We start from the raw sequence: 15,803 nt of genomic DNA on the forward strand, positions 1-15,803 counted from the left end.
GACACAAATTATGTTAATGGTGGCAATGTGATTGCAGTGTGATGTCAAAAGCTGTGATCTAACAGCACAAACAGGTCTGCTGCTAAAGACAGCCAGTTCTTTGCTTATTCTCAGAAGGCAATTATAACAGCTGCACGGTATTTAAAAAAAGGGGGGCTGTAACTGCTCTTGGTTCGGTCTATACAAAATGTTCAGAATTAATGACACTAATAAGCAGCTATAGAAGTTATTTGAGACAAAGATAAATGCATGAAAAAAATGGATATGTGGGTGAGTTTGCTTTATAATTAATGCGGTGGACATTTGAAAACATGAACCTACAATTGGGAACCCAAAGGAGCAGGTATGCTTCAACAAAGGTGGATGTTGTAATTCATCTAACAGCTTTGAAACCACCCTTTCACCCCACGTTTCTGATAATGACATTGAGGAAGCAATGTCCAACAATTTATGTAACTTTCCAGACTTGAAAAAATCCAACAATCACTCTGATGACATATGCAAATGCAACACTATGAATGCCTTCCAGGGGAGACTGTCTGAAAATGTGCACCATTATCTCCATATGTAAACAACATTCACTTCTTGCCCCTTCCTATGATGGCTGGCTGTTTGCTGAATGTTGTTTTGAGAGGGCCGGGTGGAGGCATAGCCACTGCAGACCTGGCTGGAGAGTCGTGAGCAGAGCCGGACCTTCTGGAGGAATAAACAACCAGAGTCACTTAAGATTCTCCTCTGATCTGGAGCCATTTACAGACAGAAGGAGAGGTCAATCTCACTTCACAATATCAGAATCTATCATGTTCACAGACATGGTGATGTATTGAAGTTTTATTCATGTTGGAAGTAGTGACAAGCGACCAAATGAAACATACTGTACCTTGAGTAAACTTGTGGATTTCTCCGGGGTTTGAATATTTTATCCCTTCCAAGCCTTCCTGCTTTTTTGGACTGTCTTCTCATTGCTAACTTGAATGGTCTAGTAAAGTCCTTTTTCTTTCACCCGTTCTGCCAAAGTGTCTGCATTTGGGTCTTCAGTCCTATCGCCAGGTAAATACAGAGGTAACAACCAAGGGCTTCAATGTGTGTTGAAAAGTGGTGGGGACATAAAAGCTCAGATGGAAAAAACATGTTTTAAACAGTCTTCAACATGTGAAATTTGAGGCAAAGCAATGGGGAGATCAAATATGGTCAGGAGAGAGTAATATTATGATATAGATACGTAATATTATTCATGTAGATATAACATGGATATTAGCAATTGGATATGCTGAGATTCATCCATATTTCAGCCAGGAAGACTATTAGTATATGAAATTATCTGTATGTTAAACCACTTGGATTTCTTCTCTTCACCGCTCTCTGAGTGTTGAAACCATTTTACCTGCTGACGTAAGCGGGTCTATTACAAGCTATGCTTTTTCACACATCGTGCCACATATAGATGCATGAATAATGGTGAAATATGTTAGTGAGCTACAGCACATAGTATAATACTGCTGTGTATGTTATGTAAAAAGTTCACAAATGCAGTATCAGGAGCAATTTTCTCAGTTTTCCTGCTGTGCATTTATGTAAATAGAAAGTGTGGAGAAACCAAGAACACACAAACGCCACACAGAAGGTTTGAAGTCCCAGAACTCAAAGATTGCTTCCAGTCACTGAGTTGCAGCGTCCCTTATTAACCAAAGCTATATTTAAATGGCATATCTAGTAGAAAGATCTTCCCCTGCCTACAGAAAAGCAACAAGAAGAGCATCCTCCACAGTCTTTAAATAGCTGCTCTGTGAATCGTGATCCACTCAATGAAGGATTGTGTCTCTGATTCTGTGACTGACAGAGTGACAGCAGAAAACACGATGACGAAAAATGTTGGAGCGTGGGCGATGATGGAATATTAATGATGAATTTCATGTCTTCATTTTGTTCCCAGTTGCTCATACTCGATGTGTCGAAAATAAACTGAAAACAACAACAACTGTAAGTGTTGAAACTGTTTCCATGTAGAACTTCAATAGACTTAAATCTCTTGAAAGTTTGACCTAAAAAAAAATTTATTTTTTTATCTCATTGCTGATACTCAAATTCTTGTTATGTTTAAGTCACTACAGTGTGTTCCTAGAAGCAGTGTATAGGGTGTGGACATTGAGTAAAATCTGTATTGCAGCGTTTTGATCTTCTGCCATCTTTGCCATCTGGCTGATCTGAGCAGAGTGCTGTTGCCATGGTTTCATTGAATCAATGAAATACACCTGTGGCCATTGACCTGCAATCAATTCTACTGTACCAATGAAATATAATAAAAACATCACACGTATTGGGCATTTTTTCCTTATGATATATACCTTATCATGACTGAAAGTAAACAAAAAGGAAATTGTATTGGCTGGAAATAAAAAAAAAAACAACAACAGAGAGCAACGTCTAAAATAACGATGCCAAACATCTTTGGTCAGATTAATTTCTTTCATTATTTCTTTATTTTTCTCTATCTACGCTGCAATTACAAAAAGAAAACTGCACTTCAACAGAACTTTTGTGTAATTGTTTTCTCAGAGGAGGCAGACTTGATTGTGAAAAGCTGATTGCCCCTCCGAGCTTCATTAACTTTTGTGGCCGTCTCCTCAGCTCATTTTCCCAAGAGGGACAGGATGACGCTCCCCTTAATGTTCAGGACAGACGTCACAGACAGTCATACTCAGGCCTCTGTTTGTTGTAATTAAATGTGCAAAATTAGTGACAAACTCATAAACAATAACTTTGTTGCTCAGTACATATGAGACTCATCTAACCACCTGCTGTAATAATGCACGATCCATCATAACAGAATAGCAAAAGTTCAGTGACTATAATAAAGACACTGAAAGTTTGTAGAAAATGTTCATACTGTGACGCAGGAAAACATCATAAACTAGAAATACAGTATGGTCTGTAACTGAGAGATCACATGTGCAGTGTTTAAGTGTGCAGTGTAAATCCTGTCAAATTGTCCTTGAGAAAGATGATTAAAAAAGATTAGATAAAAAAAATAACGCTTTATATCAAGGATTAAGGCCCTGTAAGTCCTCATAAGATACTTATTAGAAGATAGTCTGATTAGAACATTTGTAAGCCCTTAAAGTATGAGAAACTTGTGAACAGTTTAAATACTGCCTTAGAGCGTTAATCAAAGCTTTTTAAAGGGTAACTCCGCCAATTTTCCACATAAAAGTGTGCTTACAGGTCTTGGCCAGTACGACTGCATATGTGTAAAAAGTAGTATAAAGTCTTTTGTGGCTCCAGAGGAAGCTGCATGTAATCTGATAAATTGCCTCCAGTGATGTCATTCAGTGGCTAAGTTGCATTGTGGGTAATATAGGTGGCAGGTTTTGAAAAGCAGTGCACTGGTCTATCATTGCACTCCTATAACACTGTTAGACTAAATATGGACAGTCTAACAACAAATGATCAAAATTTTTACAGCAGAACCAGAAAAATCCCCGTTTTGATTCCATGCTTTCTTCTTCCTTTTCAAAACCTGGCGCCTACATTACCCACAATGCATCTTTAACACTGATTGACAACACTTGAGGCAGTTTATCCGTTTACATGCAGCTTCCTCTGAAGCCACAAAAACTTTACTTTCCTGTGTATGCATTAGTACTCCCCAAGACCTGTAAACACACTTAAATGTGTATAAATTGTGGAGTTACCCGTTAAGTCTCATAATTATTTATAATAGCATTACAAAAGCATTCATTGAGGTTGACTAACTTACCTATTTTGTCATTGCTAAACCTTTACTCAGCTTGTTTGCTGACTTTTTTAACACATATATATACTTTAATATGCATCTATTAGCAGTTAACTATATGAGTGTATTGATAGTAAAATGCTTTTAATAGGGTTAACAAAGTAAATCCAGCAACTTGCATTCAGATAACTTTAAACAATCACTATAACTAAAGCCAAAAAAACAACAACAGAGAAACAAGAAACAAGAAAAAACAACATTAATGACTGAATCTCATTATGTAACAACCTGATTTGATTGTGCTTTGCATTAAATTGAAACTAGAAACGTGCAGTCGCTTCCAACTTTGGAATCCATGTGGTCATTGTAAGAGGACTAATATTATTATAATGACACGCTTTCAAGACAAATATGTAATCTTAGCATTTAGGTGCCTTTTTTGGAAATAGGCAAAATGTTAGCAGGGCAGCCCTTGTTAGTTGGGTAAAGAGTTCCCTCTGATCTGCTGTACCTCTTGACTCTAATTACAGCTTTTCCAGCACAGGAACCGCAAAGCACCCTCTCAATTGCAGAGTGAGAGCTTTTTTAACTCATGGCAGCTCACAGGCTTCTACACATGATGGTGAGGTATCTGAACAACAGCACATTCTGTATTATGAGTAATGAGACTGTGATAGGGTGTTCATCTTTGAGAGGTTTAAGGAATGCAGCTGCATGTGTGTGCGTTACATGTTAGCTATAAGATGAGGCCTAAAAAGGTATTGAACTGAGCTCGGCTCTCATCCCAATTGTTTGGATCTGGCTTAACGTATACATTTCCATATAGAGACAGAGAGAGAGATGCAGAGCTTCTTTAGGTCGTAAAATCCAGAAGTGACATCAGCAGAGTTAGGCAACGTATAGATTCAATTACTATTGGATAGATGGACCCTCAATCCACCAAAGTGACCAATTAGAAGAAGTAGATAGTTGTAGGCAGAAGGGATCTAAAAAGGCCCACACAGGCAAAGAAAGAGTGGTGGACACTTGTAGATTTCCTAGAGCAGAGAGGATTTCTGATAGAGCAGAGGGCAAAGCATTTTGGGCATCCTTTGCCGAGATTTGAGAATACCAGGGAGTGCACACTCTGGTTCGGACGCTGGCTTGAGATCTGTTTCAATAAAGATTACTCTATCTTTCACCCAGCCTGCCTCCGCAGAATTTCTTTATCAACATACTACACGCCAACACCTTTGGAGACGACAGCCCATACACTTCAATGGCAATATTTAGGTCAAATGCACAACATACACACAAAAGACCTTTACATCTATATTGTCCATGAAGCCTTGACTGACACCTCCTGCTGGTGTGTTTGTCCAGCACTAAGCTTTAGGCGTTACTATCATCATGCTGTCTTTCACACACAACCAGCTCTGTTTTAAATTATGCATTATACCTTTTACACTGCAGCACAGCTCTACCATGTAACATTTAATAACTCAACCTTTTCCACCTTCCCTCCACTGTGTATTGTATCAGTGTGCGCCGCTGACCTTAAATGCATAATTTCTCTTTATGGTGGACAGTGGCATGGATTAGGCCTGCAGATGTACAGCAGAATGGACCTTGGTGGTTAATTAATTAATTTCGTCATATCTCCTGTAGCTCTTAAACATGTTTGTTTTCAACATGGTCACTTAAACAAATTATGTTTTTCATGAATAGGCTGTATGTTAAAGAAATGGCATCCTTTTCATTACATTTATGTAATTTCTTTAAAATCGGGTTATGTAACTTATGCTGAACAGTGGCCATTGTGATCATAAGTGGCACTTACAAAATAATGACGCTGACTTTCCATTTATTTCCCAAGATCCTCTTGGGTCAGTTGCTTTATAGTTGCAATGTATAAGATGTTCAGTTTAAAACATTCAAAATTGGCCCAAGGCCTCATCCCTCATCCTCGTCACGTCTCCACGTCAGAAACTGTTATGACTTGGTCGTCGCTGTAAATCAAGTCTGTTCCATATTCTTTGTCAACAGTCTGGTCCCACTGTGTTCACTGTGATGCTGCTGAGCCGGTTCTGTTGCTCGCTCGCCTGACTCTGGTTCTGTGGCCCATTTCTCTCCTGCCAGCATTCCCCACTGGGTCACCATCAGCTGATGCCTGGAAACTTCCTACTCTTGGCAATCCAAAGCTATTTTGGTGGCCAAACAACACCAACACTCTAACTGAGCTAACTAGCTGACAGCAGCTAAAGTTAACAGCAGCTAAAGATTATTCTGATGATATGATGCCAGCTTTTTTTGGAGTATGAATTTGGCAGATGGCGTATTACCAAGGCATCATCAACATTAGGTGACCTGCCTGAGAGTGAGATGAATTAGAACATGAGCAAGCATATAAAAATATTGAGGTGTTTCCTTTTATGATCAAATATTTATTAGGTTTCTAATGACACCTTGGACCTCCCAAAAATTCAGGTTCTGTTAATAAATCTGATTATTAAGAACAGCTTTGCTGTGTTTGCATTTAAATCCACCGTTCAGTAGCTTTCTGGCAGCATGTCTTAGCTATTCCAAGCATCAGTCACTTACTGACTGTGCTGTGATGCTAGTTGCATTGGAAACTACCTAATACCTTACGTACGTGTACAACAAGGTAGACAGCAATACACACTGAGGGGAAACAAAGGTTATAGCTGTTATAGCTTTTTGGTCTATGCACTGTCGGTGCTTCTAAACTTTTAATAAAGTGAAAGTAACAACGTACAAAAGACCTTTGAGGGCATGCAGTACAGAGGAATTTCTAACGCTTGCCAGTTGGAAAAAGGTCTCTTATCCTCCCACAAAGTCTTCTCTGAAGCCTTTTTGCAAATGACCAGGCACAGTCTGAGAGTCAATAGGCCTTTCAGATGAAGTATCCTTCGTCCTTGCTTCAAGTGGACCAAGCTTTGACCCTTGACTCACATCTCTTCTTTCTGAAAGAGATTTTGGATCAGAAGTAAAAAGTAACTGATGAGTTGAACATTTGAACACATGAAAGAAACATATTGCATGGTGTTATTCATTCTCATATGTCAAAGATTTGTTTGGTAGCGAAAGGAGGCAGCGGTAAGAACTGCAATTTTAATCTTGGGGTTTACTTCAATCTCATCAATTTTCACCAAATAGAAAATCAAATAAGCGACTTAGAAGCCATTGTGGCATACAAATACAAAAGCATCTTAAACCGCTGTTTAAATGGGCTTTTTGCTGCTTCTGTTCAGCTGTGAAAGCTGAAGTCTAGCTAACCAGTTGCTTTCCTGCATTAGAGGAAACGGTTTCCACATGCAACAACAACCTTTCAAATCAGCACGAGGTGAGCCTTTTTTTGCGTAAAGCATGTATATATTTCTTGTTGTATTTGTGCTTAAGGTTGATGAATAAAAACAATGTCACATGACAAAGAAATAAAGACGAATAAAGAAATATTGACACATTTGATACATTTAAAGCCATGTTTTAAACAAGAGTATGAGCTTACAGCCACGTCTGTGTCTCTGTGAGTGTGTCACACTTCATCAAAGAAGGATGTAAATGCAGACACTGTCAGACAAGAAGATCTAACAAAAGGCATGATGAGCCAAAGCTGTATTCCAAATGACAAAAGCACGAAACAAAAGGGCCGGGAACAAAAAGCGAGGGCAAAAGTAAACAAGGTACAAACCAGGTTGACACAAGATACAATTAAGGGGATGAGGTGCAGGTGGTGAGAGGAGAAACACAGGCGAGGGGACTGAGTAGAGGAAAGCAAGGATAGCAGGGAAGGAGCTGACAAGCTGGGGAAAGCACTGGGAACAGGGCTGGGCTAATGAGGCTGATGCGAGAAAGGTGTGCTGGTAAAAACAAGCTTGGGAGGAACACAAGAACACAAGAACACAGGATAAAAACAGAGCACTGGGAACACAGGTGAGCAGGAAAAGGGCAGAAAAACAGACAAAGACAGGAAATCAGCTAACCAAAAAACCCAAACCATGACAGAGGCTGTGCTAAGGGACAGCTGTGCTTTGAGCTAAATACTAAAATCAACATACTACTATGCTTGCAATGACAATGCCAACATGCTGAAGTTTAGCAGGTGTAGTAAGCCATCGACCACTTGTTGAGATGTTTCACGAAAACCAAAAATGCCTGCTGGTGGCGCTGGAGGAAATGTCTGGATATCACCGAAATTAAAAGGATTCATACTCTAGTGGCTATGATTTTATGGCAGTCCAACCAAAGTTTGTTGAGATAGAAGAAAGTGGTTGACTAACATTGCCATACCTTATGAGCCATGCCGCTAGCAGGCTTAAGGCAAAAAACAACAAGTTAAAGTACTTAAAGTACAATTTTTCATCTGAAAACTAAGAAGAATCCTGGGTCAGGATCATACAAACAAGATACAACTTTAGTACTTTACTGCCACTAGGTGGATTGAACTTTAAACAAAGGCATGTTTGCTGTTAGTTGTTTGCATTCAGACATGATATTAAGCTAAGCTAACCGCCCCCTAACTCTTGTTCCATACTTAATGCACAACATGAGTGGCATCAGTCCTGCCACGACCATCCGATGAGCCGAGGTAATGTGCAAAGGAATTGCATCCACCATCCGTAAAATTTCAGCCACACTAGCTAAACCTTTACAGCAATAATTGAACTGGCACGACTTCAATATCAGCTGAAATCTCAAAGCTCAGAGGTCTATTATTCATTAGGTTTCCTCAGTTGCAAATTGGTCTCTTTGCTGAAGTGTTCCCTACATGCCCAGACAGACACCAGACAGCTATACTCACATTTTCCACAATCCTCTGAGCACAAAGATGAGATGTCTCATATCAAAGCCACCAGCAATTTACAAAGTATATCTTTCAGACCTCTCCAGAGAGTTACGCATAGTCATACTCTTACAACGTGACTACATGCAACGTGATAACTCTTAAGTGTGAGTGAATTTGCATTTTAGACTAAATTACTTGAACTGATAGATATTTAGAGTATAGACATCAATAATTTTGACTTTATTTGGTTTTATTATTTAGTCTGAAGGCACCAAAAGACAAGTAACATGATTGTATGTGTCTGATATTTCATTATATCCGTATTACTTCTCAAATCTCTCCATAACTTTTACTGTCTGTCTCTCCTTTCTATATCTGTATTTTTTTATTTCAACTACATTTTTCATCCAGCAAATCTCAATGCCATCCTCCCACTTGTGTCACCCTTTTTTGCAACCTATCCACAAATCAGACATGAGATTTCTTTATTGAAGACTGTGTCAGCAAGAGGGAGGAGGAGGGATGCCATGATCCCAGGGATGACTACAACATGTGCTGTAGAAACCACGTGCAGCTCAGCTTCAGAAAGACCAGGGACCTGCTTGTGGATCCCCGAAACAGCCAGACGCCACTGACACCGACTGTCATCATCCAGGGTGAAGGAGATGGAGGAGGAGAATAGTTAGCAGACATATACCTGGGGATGCACATGTTGCAGCAAAGTAGAGCAGAGTCATTGTACAAGAAAGTTTCCTCTTGTTTATTCAACAGAATACTGAGTTGCTGTTAACATAACATCATGTTTGATGTGTTGGTAGAGGTGCTATTAGGATGCAGCATGTGAGTGAGGCAGACAGGGAGGCTGCTCTGACACCGTGCTGAGTCTGGAAACATCCACAGCACAGAGGGGAGGATGGGGACTAATGTAAAGTAAGTACAAACCTCTCGCCCACTACGTCTACCCTAATGCAGCCATAGATCATCAGCAGACTCACCTTTATTCCCCTCAAGGTGCAACACGGAGTGCTTTAAGTATTCTTTTGTGCCGCCTGATTGTGCAACACTTCCTGTGCAGAGTGAAAAGCTGCAGAACATCTGCAGTGGAGGTGAAAACCAGCAGAGATGAGTAATACTATGAGGCAACCAATACATTTTGTATTTTATATTTTCTGATTAAGAAAGCATCATTTTCTATACAGTTTTCTACACATAATGAATAAAGTGTTAGACATCTGCACTTTGCACATCCACATGCATGTTCTTAATTACCTGTAAAATCCAGTGAACTTCATCTACCTTCATATTGGATATAGAATAATAAAACTATTTTGTTTTCATAATGCATATTACTGTTGTCTTTTGTCTGCCTTAGTTAATCCTCTCATATTGATCCAGCTGCTGCTGCAGATCATCACAACACGTGTATTCACTGAAGGTGAAGCTGAGCTAACGTCATTGTATCTTTTCTTTTTTTCTAAACCTGTCCTACCTATCTGATCTTCCTGCAGCACAGCTTCCGGAAGAAGAGTAATGAGATGGTGGACGTAATTCCTTTGCACCCCTGTCTTTCTGTTATGACAAGAATATTGCAAAGACTCACAAATGCATCCACAAGTTTATGATTTTGGTAATCTTGAGAATATTTGTTTTACTCGTTGTTAACTCTGGAGTCCTTAAAATGTATATCCTCACTCAAATATGATATCTGTCCTCAACAACCTCACCAAACACAATTTAACCAAGTATCTATGTGGCCGTGTGTTCACTGTGTGCAGCTGTCTCTTCAATAAAAAGCAGGAAAATTGAGAGAGGGAGGAGGACTGCACCACGAGAGGAATACAAAAGATGAGGACGACCGGAAGTGCTGCGTCTCTCAGCTCAGCCTGAGAGGGGCAGAAGAGAGCTAGAGATGCACACTGCCCGAGGAAAGTGCAGACTGTGAGGTTACTAAGGGACATGTCAGCTGTTTAGTCATACAACTCCTCTTCTTCAGGCACTGATTCCACTAGTTTCTCCAGGTTTCTTTAAAAACTCATAAAATAGGGAAGAGAGGTGCATATCAGCGAGTGATTGAGCAGACATTTAAAGCTAAATCGTCTTTGTATAATGCAGTTAAACTTTTTCATGCAGTGTTTTAGTATTTTGACCTTACCTCGCACCTGTACTGCATCAACAAGTACATAAAGACTGCACCCTATATGTTTTTGAGTATAACCTTCGTCACACCTTTCTCCATATTGAGGATGTCATCAACACTTTGAACAAGTCACACACTGGACTGACAGTGATTCATCACATCAAGGTCTTCTCAATAATCAAAAAAGGCCCAAGTAAAAACTAGATTTAAGCTATCAGCCCACTACTGTACATTACTTTCAATGGCCTGTGCCTGTGGTGTTATAAGTTTAATACTGTATAGTTGATCCAACTTATCTGTTATTATCACTTGAATAAAACTGTTGGGACAACTTTTATTGAGCTTTATTGGTATTTAATGTGTATTGAATTATTGCAGAGAGCACTGATGGTTCCTGTTCGCTTGTTAAAACCAGCAGAATGTAATTGTTGCATTCTCTTGGTCTTCCCTTGCATATAAACAAAGCTGCTTTTAACTTCAAGAGGGAGGAAACAGTGAGGAGGAGTGAGTGTGTGATGGTGGTGAGTTAGAGGCTGCTCCCTCTTCATTGTGGGGGTGTGTGACAGTTTTGGTTCGGTGGGCAGCAGGTGGGAATCGTTTTTAGCTCAGAAGCCTCGTGCTTCAGGCCGGCCCATTCCAAAGCCCACACCAGGAGCTGGGGTGGGAGTGGACGGTGTGTCAGCAGTTACTCATACTACGACTTGTAGTGTTGGAGCACAAATCAAACAGAAGCATGACTTCTGATTGTCTTTCGTCTTATTTTGTAAACCGTGGTCTGCTCTCCCCCCGCGTTTCGTATCCTACTACAAGCGGTGTCGTCACAGTGGGCCGGTGGCGGCTGTGAAGTTTGTGTTAATAGTGGAGGTGGAGGAATTAAACTGTCTGGGGCTTTGGGAAGTGGTTAGAGGAGAAACTGAGTAGACTCAGTACTACAGAAAAGCGTCATAGAAGTTGAGGTATTGATCTCTTCTGCTGCAGAGGAAGTGGCATTACAGTCTCATAAAAAGAGAGAGAGGGGAGACGTTCAGCAGACTGTTTAGCAGACTGAAATAAAGAGTTTGTTTTAAACTCTTTATTAAAAAGTTACACAGGAAACAAAGAATGACACAGTCACTAGAGGAGGCCAAGCGTCAAGCTGTGCATTTTCCAAATCATTGAGCACTTCGGTGCTGTTATTGCAGATGTGTCAGACAAAACAACCAACAGAGCTTTTTCTTTTCGGGAATTCTCACTTGACTTTTTACTAATTGTCGTACTGCATTAGTCTACCTGTACTAATGGTACTGACTCATCAGTAAACAGGCCTTCTGGTAGAAGTGTAAACCCAATTAAACCTAGAATGGCACTCAGTAGAGGACATACCTCCATCAAGGCCCACGGTCCCATTTAATTCAATCAAGCCAAATCCAATATCAAACTGAAGAGGCCTTGATGAATCTAAATTTTTAAAGGTGCAATATGTAAGAACTAGTAACTTCAGTAAACATCTCTGCAACAAGATAGATAGATAGATAGATAGATAGATAGATACATAGATACATAGATACATAGATAGATAGCCGTTGACATAATATCAACACTGTGGTCTCTTCACATTCTGTTGATAAGTTTAGTTTATTTTTGAATGTTTTAAACTCAAATTCATCCCTGCATTGTTCCCTGAGAAATGAACGAAAATGTTGAGAAACGCTTTATCTCGCAATGTTAAATAAAGTGAGAAAAAACAAACAGACAAGGATAAAAATATAACCTTCTTGGCAGAGGGGGAAAAATAAAAATGTACATTTGATAAAAAACAATCACAGCTCAAGGTACAGGTAGATGTCCCTGTACTTGTTGCCTTAAAAGTTGAGATTATAACTTCTACTTTTTTCAAAGTTGTCGACAAAACAATCTCACTGCAGGGTGCAGTACTGCACATTATTTGCTGTTTGGAGCTTCCAATTATAACATAAAAGCATACAATCAAAAACTCCACAACAGCCACTAAACAGACCTTGCAATGGGATTGTTTAGTCTAATACAGTCCTGTGTGTGAAGAATGAGGTTGTCAATCAAAAACGATGTATAGGGTATGTTTTAAAATGAGTTTGCATGCAATTTAAAAAGCATTAGAGTAATTATATGAACGTAAACCAACTAATCCCCCACAGTTTAGCTTTTAACGGATATTTCAATTTGCACAGCATAAATACCATACCTTAATCGACTGCCACTGTCATATAGCATATTACAGTATGGTGTGAACACATATAGGCTTGTTAAAAAATACAAGTTGCAGTTTGTTTGCAGTAAAGCAGTTTAAAGTGGGGAAATGTATCTTGACAACTCTGGAAACGATACATGTTGAAAACTGACTGTTTTTTCGTGCATCCAAAATAAAGTAATGTGTGTGTAAGCCCCTTACTTATTCTCCGTCACAACATAATGGAAAATTTGCTTCTTGTCTGTGCATCTTCTGAGAAGCTGCACAGTTATTGTGTTTTCTCTGGGATCACTCTGCCAACTTTGGGGATTTAGGACAATGCAGCCTGATCCCTGCAGTCCTCCCCAGTTTGTGTGTACATCCTTTAATATACTGTGTGAGGACATGGGGTATATCAGAGGGAGTCAGAGTGTGCCAGGAGGCATGCTCAGTATGGGGACAGATGGCTTACAACTCCTCCAAGACATCTGTTTACTGTGAGTTATGCCATCCTTGCCAGATGCTAAGCAAAATGAGCAATGGACAACCCATCACATTCATCTCTCCCATTCTTGGAGGGCAGTCACCATTTACTCCGCCTCTGGACAATGTTTGATGCTTTTTCTATTAAAAATGTGTTGGACATTACGGATAAACTATAATGTTTGTCTGCTGGTGCATTCAGGCTTAATAGTCCAAATCACCTCTGTAAATCTCCTGAATACGGCAGAGATGTCTTGATGTACTCTCAAACCATATGTTTTCATAACATATGGGGGTCAGAAAATCATGAAGTGCTCTGTTTCGCTTGAATAAACGAATGTGTGCCAGTTCACATGCTCAGTGCTGAGAGCTGTGTGCATTAATACTCAGGGTTATTTTCATGTTTCTTGCAAATGGAACCGATTTGTTCGATGTTTGTTTCGGTGCTGTGGACTACTTAAAGCTGCGTTTAGGAACATTTTTATTGTAACAATGAATCAATGAATGTGTAAAGTGAAGGTCCACAGTGAATTATTGCTCTACTCTGCAGTTTTCCTCAGCGTTATTGTGTTTTAGTATCTTTCAGTTCATTGCTTTTGTTTTACAGCCCAGAGCTTTACGTTCTAATTTTTACTTTCAGTTTCCCCACCGTCATTAACCTTGTATCCAGCTGCAAGGGCCAGCTGTTTTCCGTAAAACATCTCAAACAAACCCACTGTACACTACCTGCCAAAGCACCGAACAGCAAACAGACAATGCTAGTGACAAGGTGCTGAACATAGTGGAGCATTTAACTGCTAAAGAGCCAAGTACTTCCCGTGGGAGTTGGTGAGCTGAGGCATCCGGAGGGAGTTCAGAGTAGCGACCTTGACGTCCAAAGGAGCAGGCTGAGGTGGTTCGGGCATCTGATAAGGATGCTTCCTGGGCGCCTGCCTTTGGAGATTTTCTGGGCACAAAAGGATTACATATCTCTTCTGGACTGGGTATGCCTCGGGATCCCTCAGGTGAAGCTAGAAAGTGGATGGATGTACGGATGGAGGGATGGATGGATGGATGTATGGATAGATGGATTGAATAACAAGCATCACGAGCAAAATAAAAACACAACACCCGAGTACAAATACATCAACTCTTTAATGTTACATAAAAAAACAGTCAAAGAAATCACAGTCATTTGAGTGCTCAACATGCTGTTTAATATCTATTTACTGCATCTTTAAACTGTGGCAAAAACCCCCTGTCTCCTTGTTTTTCGAGCTTTATGCTGAAATGGCCAGTGAAGCAAAAAATAGCTCCAAAATTATGGGGCACCACTTTGTTATTCAATTTTCAGAGCACAATCACTTCTGTTACATCTATCTTGGCTGAGATTGTTTGATGTTTAATGAAAACAAATACAGATGCCAATCAGGCTAGGGCCTCTATAAGTGGCTCAGTCAATCTGTTTTTCAAAGTCAAATTGTGCTGATACATACAGACTAGTTTCTTCGAATAAGAGCTGTCTTTGATGAGATGTAATTGGATGTCATGAAATTGAAAGCCCTCTCCCATACAACCTGTTCTGGTAATTGAACTCTATTTTCTGCTATGTTGCTGTACCTGAACTGAAAGTTGATGACTGTACTCATCAAACGAGATTGATCTATCTCATCCAAGAATAGAGTTTTAATGGTAGGCGGCTTATTCTTGGATTAAAAAAACAAATAAACATTTACTGTGCAAGCACGCTTTGGATCCCATTAAAGGCTGCAAATGGCTGAAAACAATGGTTTTTCTGATTAAAGCCGTTCGAGTTGGACTAAATCCAGTACAAATTGCACGAATTTAGTAGGGCAAATTTTCTGTGAAGCCTTTGGGTATAATGTCAGGATCAAAGTGTAATTTGCTGGTGGATACATGGTGGTAAAAGGAGAATTTACTGCGATGAGTCACAGAGACTTCAGTTAGCTTTTGGATCACTGATTCAACCAAAATGGGACAAGCCAATATGAATCGTTCAGCTGTGTCAAACACCACTGGAAATCATTCCAAAACTTTATCCTCTGCTGTCCGATAGAGAGAGCATGAGACGCAGAAGGAGCCACGTGGACTGGCGTGAAATTCTGCAGAGCTGTCACAGAACGTGCTCTTCAGTGCCTCCTTTTATTTGAATTTGCATAAATGTTTCTTGAATCTCTGCAGTCATTTACTTCAGAGCGGTGTTCTTGATCAACGGGGCTGCAAACGCTTTACAACCAGCAGAGACTTCAGTTAAAATATGTCACCTATCTCTTAGAGATTATACTTCCACAAAGCTTCTCTTCTATCTTCAAAGACGTCTGAAAAAATGTTGCATCGCCATTATCATAATGCAGGGGCACTTTCAACCTTGAGAGCAATTTGATGTTGCAATTACACACAGAAATCTCAAACAGGTCGATCACATGGAGCTGCTTCAACCACAAGGTGCACTCTCTTTGGTTCAGTTCTCATGGAGTGA

The 15,803-nt window shown here is 39.9% G+C and overlaps 1 long non-coding RNA gene across 3 annotated transcripts; it reads left to right on the forward strand.

Moving 5' to 3' along the window:
• The first annotated feature begins 7,548 nt into the window (after positions 1 to 7,548).
• LOC311272905 lies at positions 7,549 to 10,991 on the forward strand. 3 transcript variants are annotated; one of them, XR_014624613.1, is made up of 5 exons: positions 7,624 to 7,666; positions 9,014 to 9,175; positions 9,338 to 9,449; positions 9,531 to 9,625; positions 10,028 to 10,991. It is a non-coding gene; the product is annotated as an uncharacterized lncRNA (long non-coding RNA). The 3 variants fall into 3 exon arrangements; XR_014624612.1 differs by lacking the exon at positions 9,014 to 9,175 and having other exon boundaries at positions 7,549 to 7,666; XR_014624614.1 differs by lacking the exon at positions 7,624 to 7,666 and having other exon boundaries at positions 8,935 to 9,175.
• The last annotated feature ends 4,812 nt before the right edge of the window (positions 10,992 to 15,803 follow it).

This window comes from Pagrus pagrus (assembly GCF_965226575.1).
Source record: "Pagrus pagrus genome assembly, chromosome: 17".
In the NCBI taxonomy this organism is placed as follows: Eukaryota; Metazoa; Chordata; class Actinopteri; order Spariformes; family Sparidae; genus Pagrus; species Pagrus pagrus.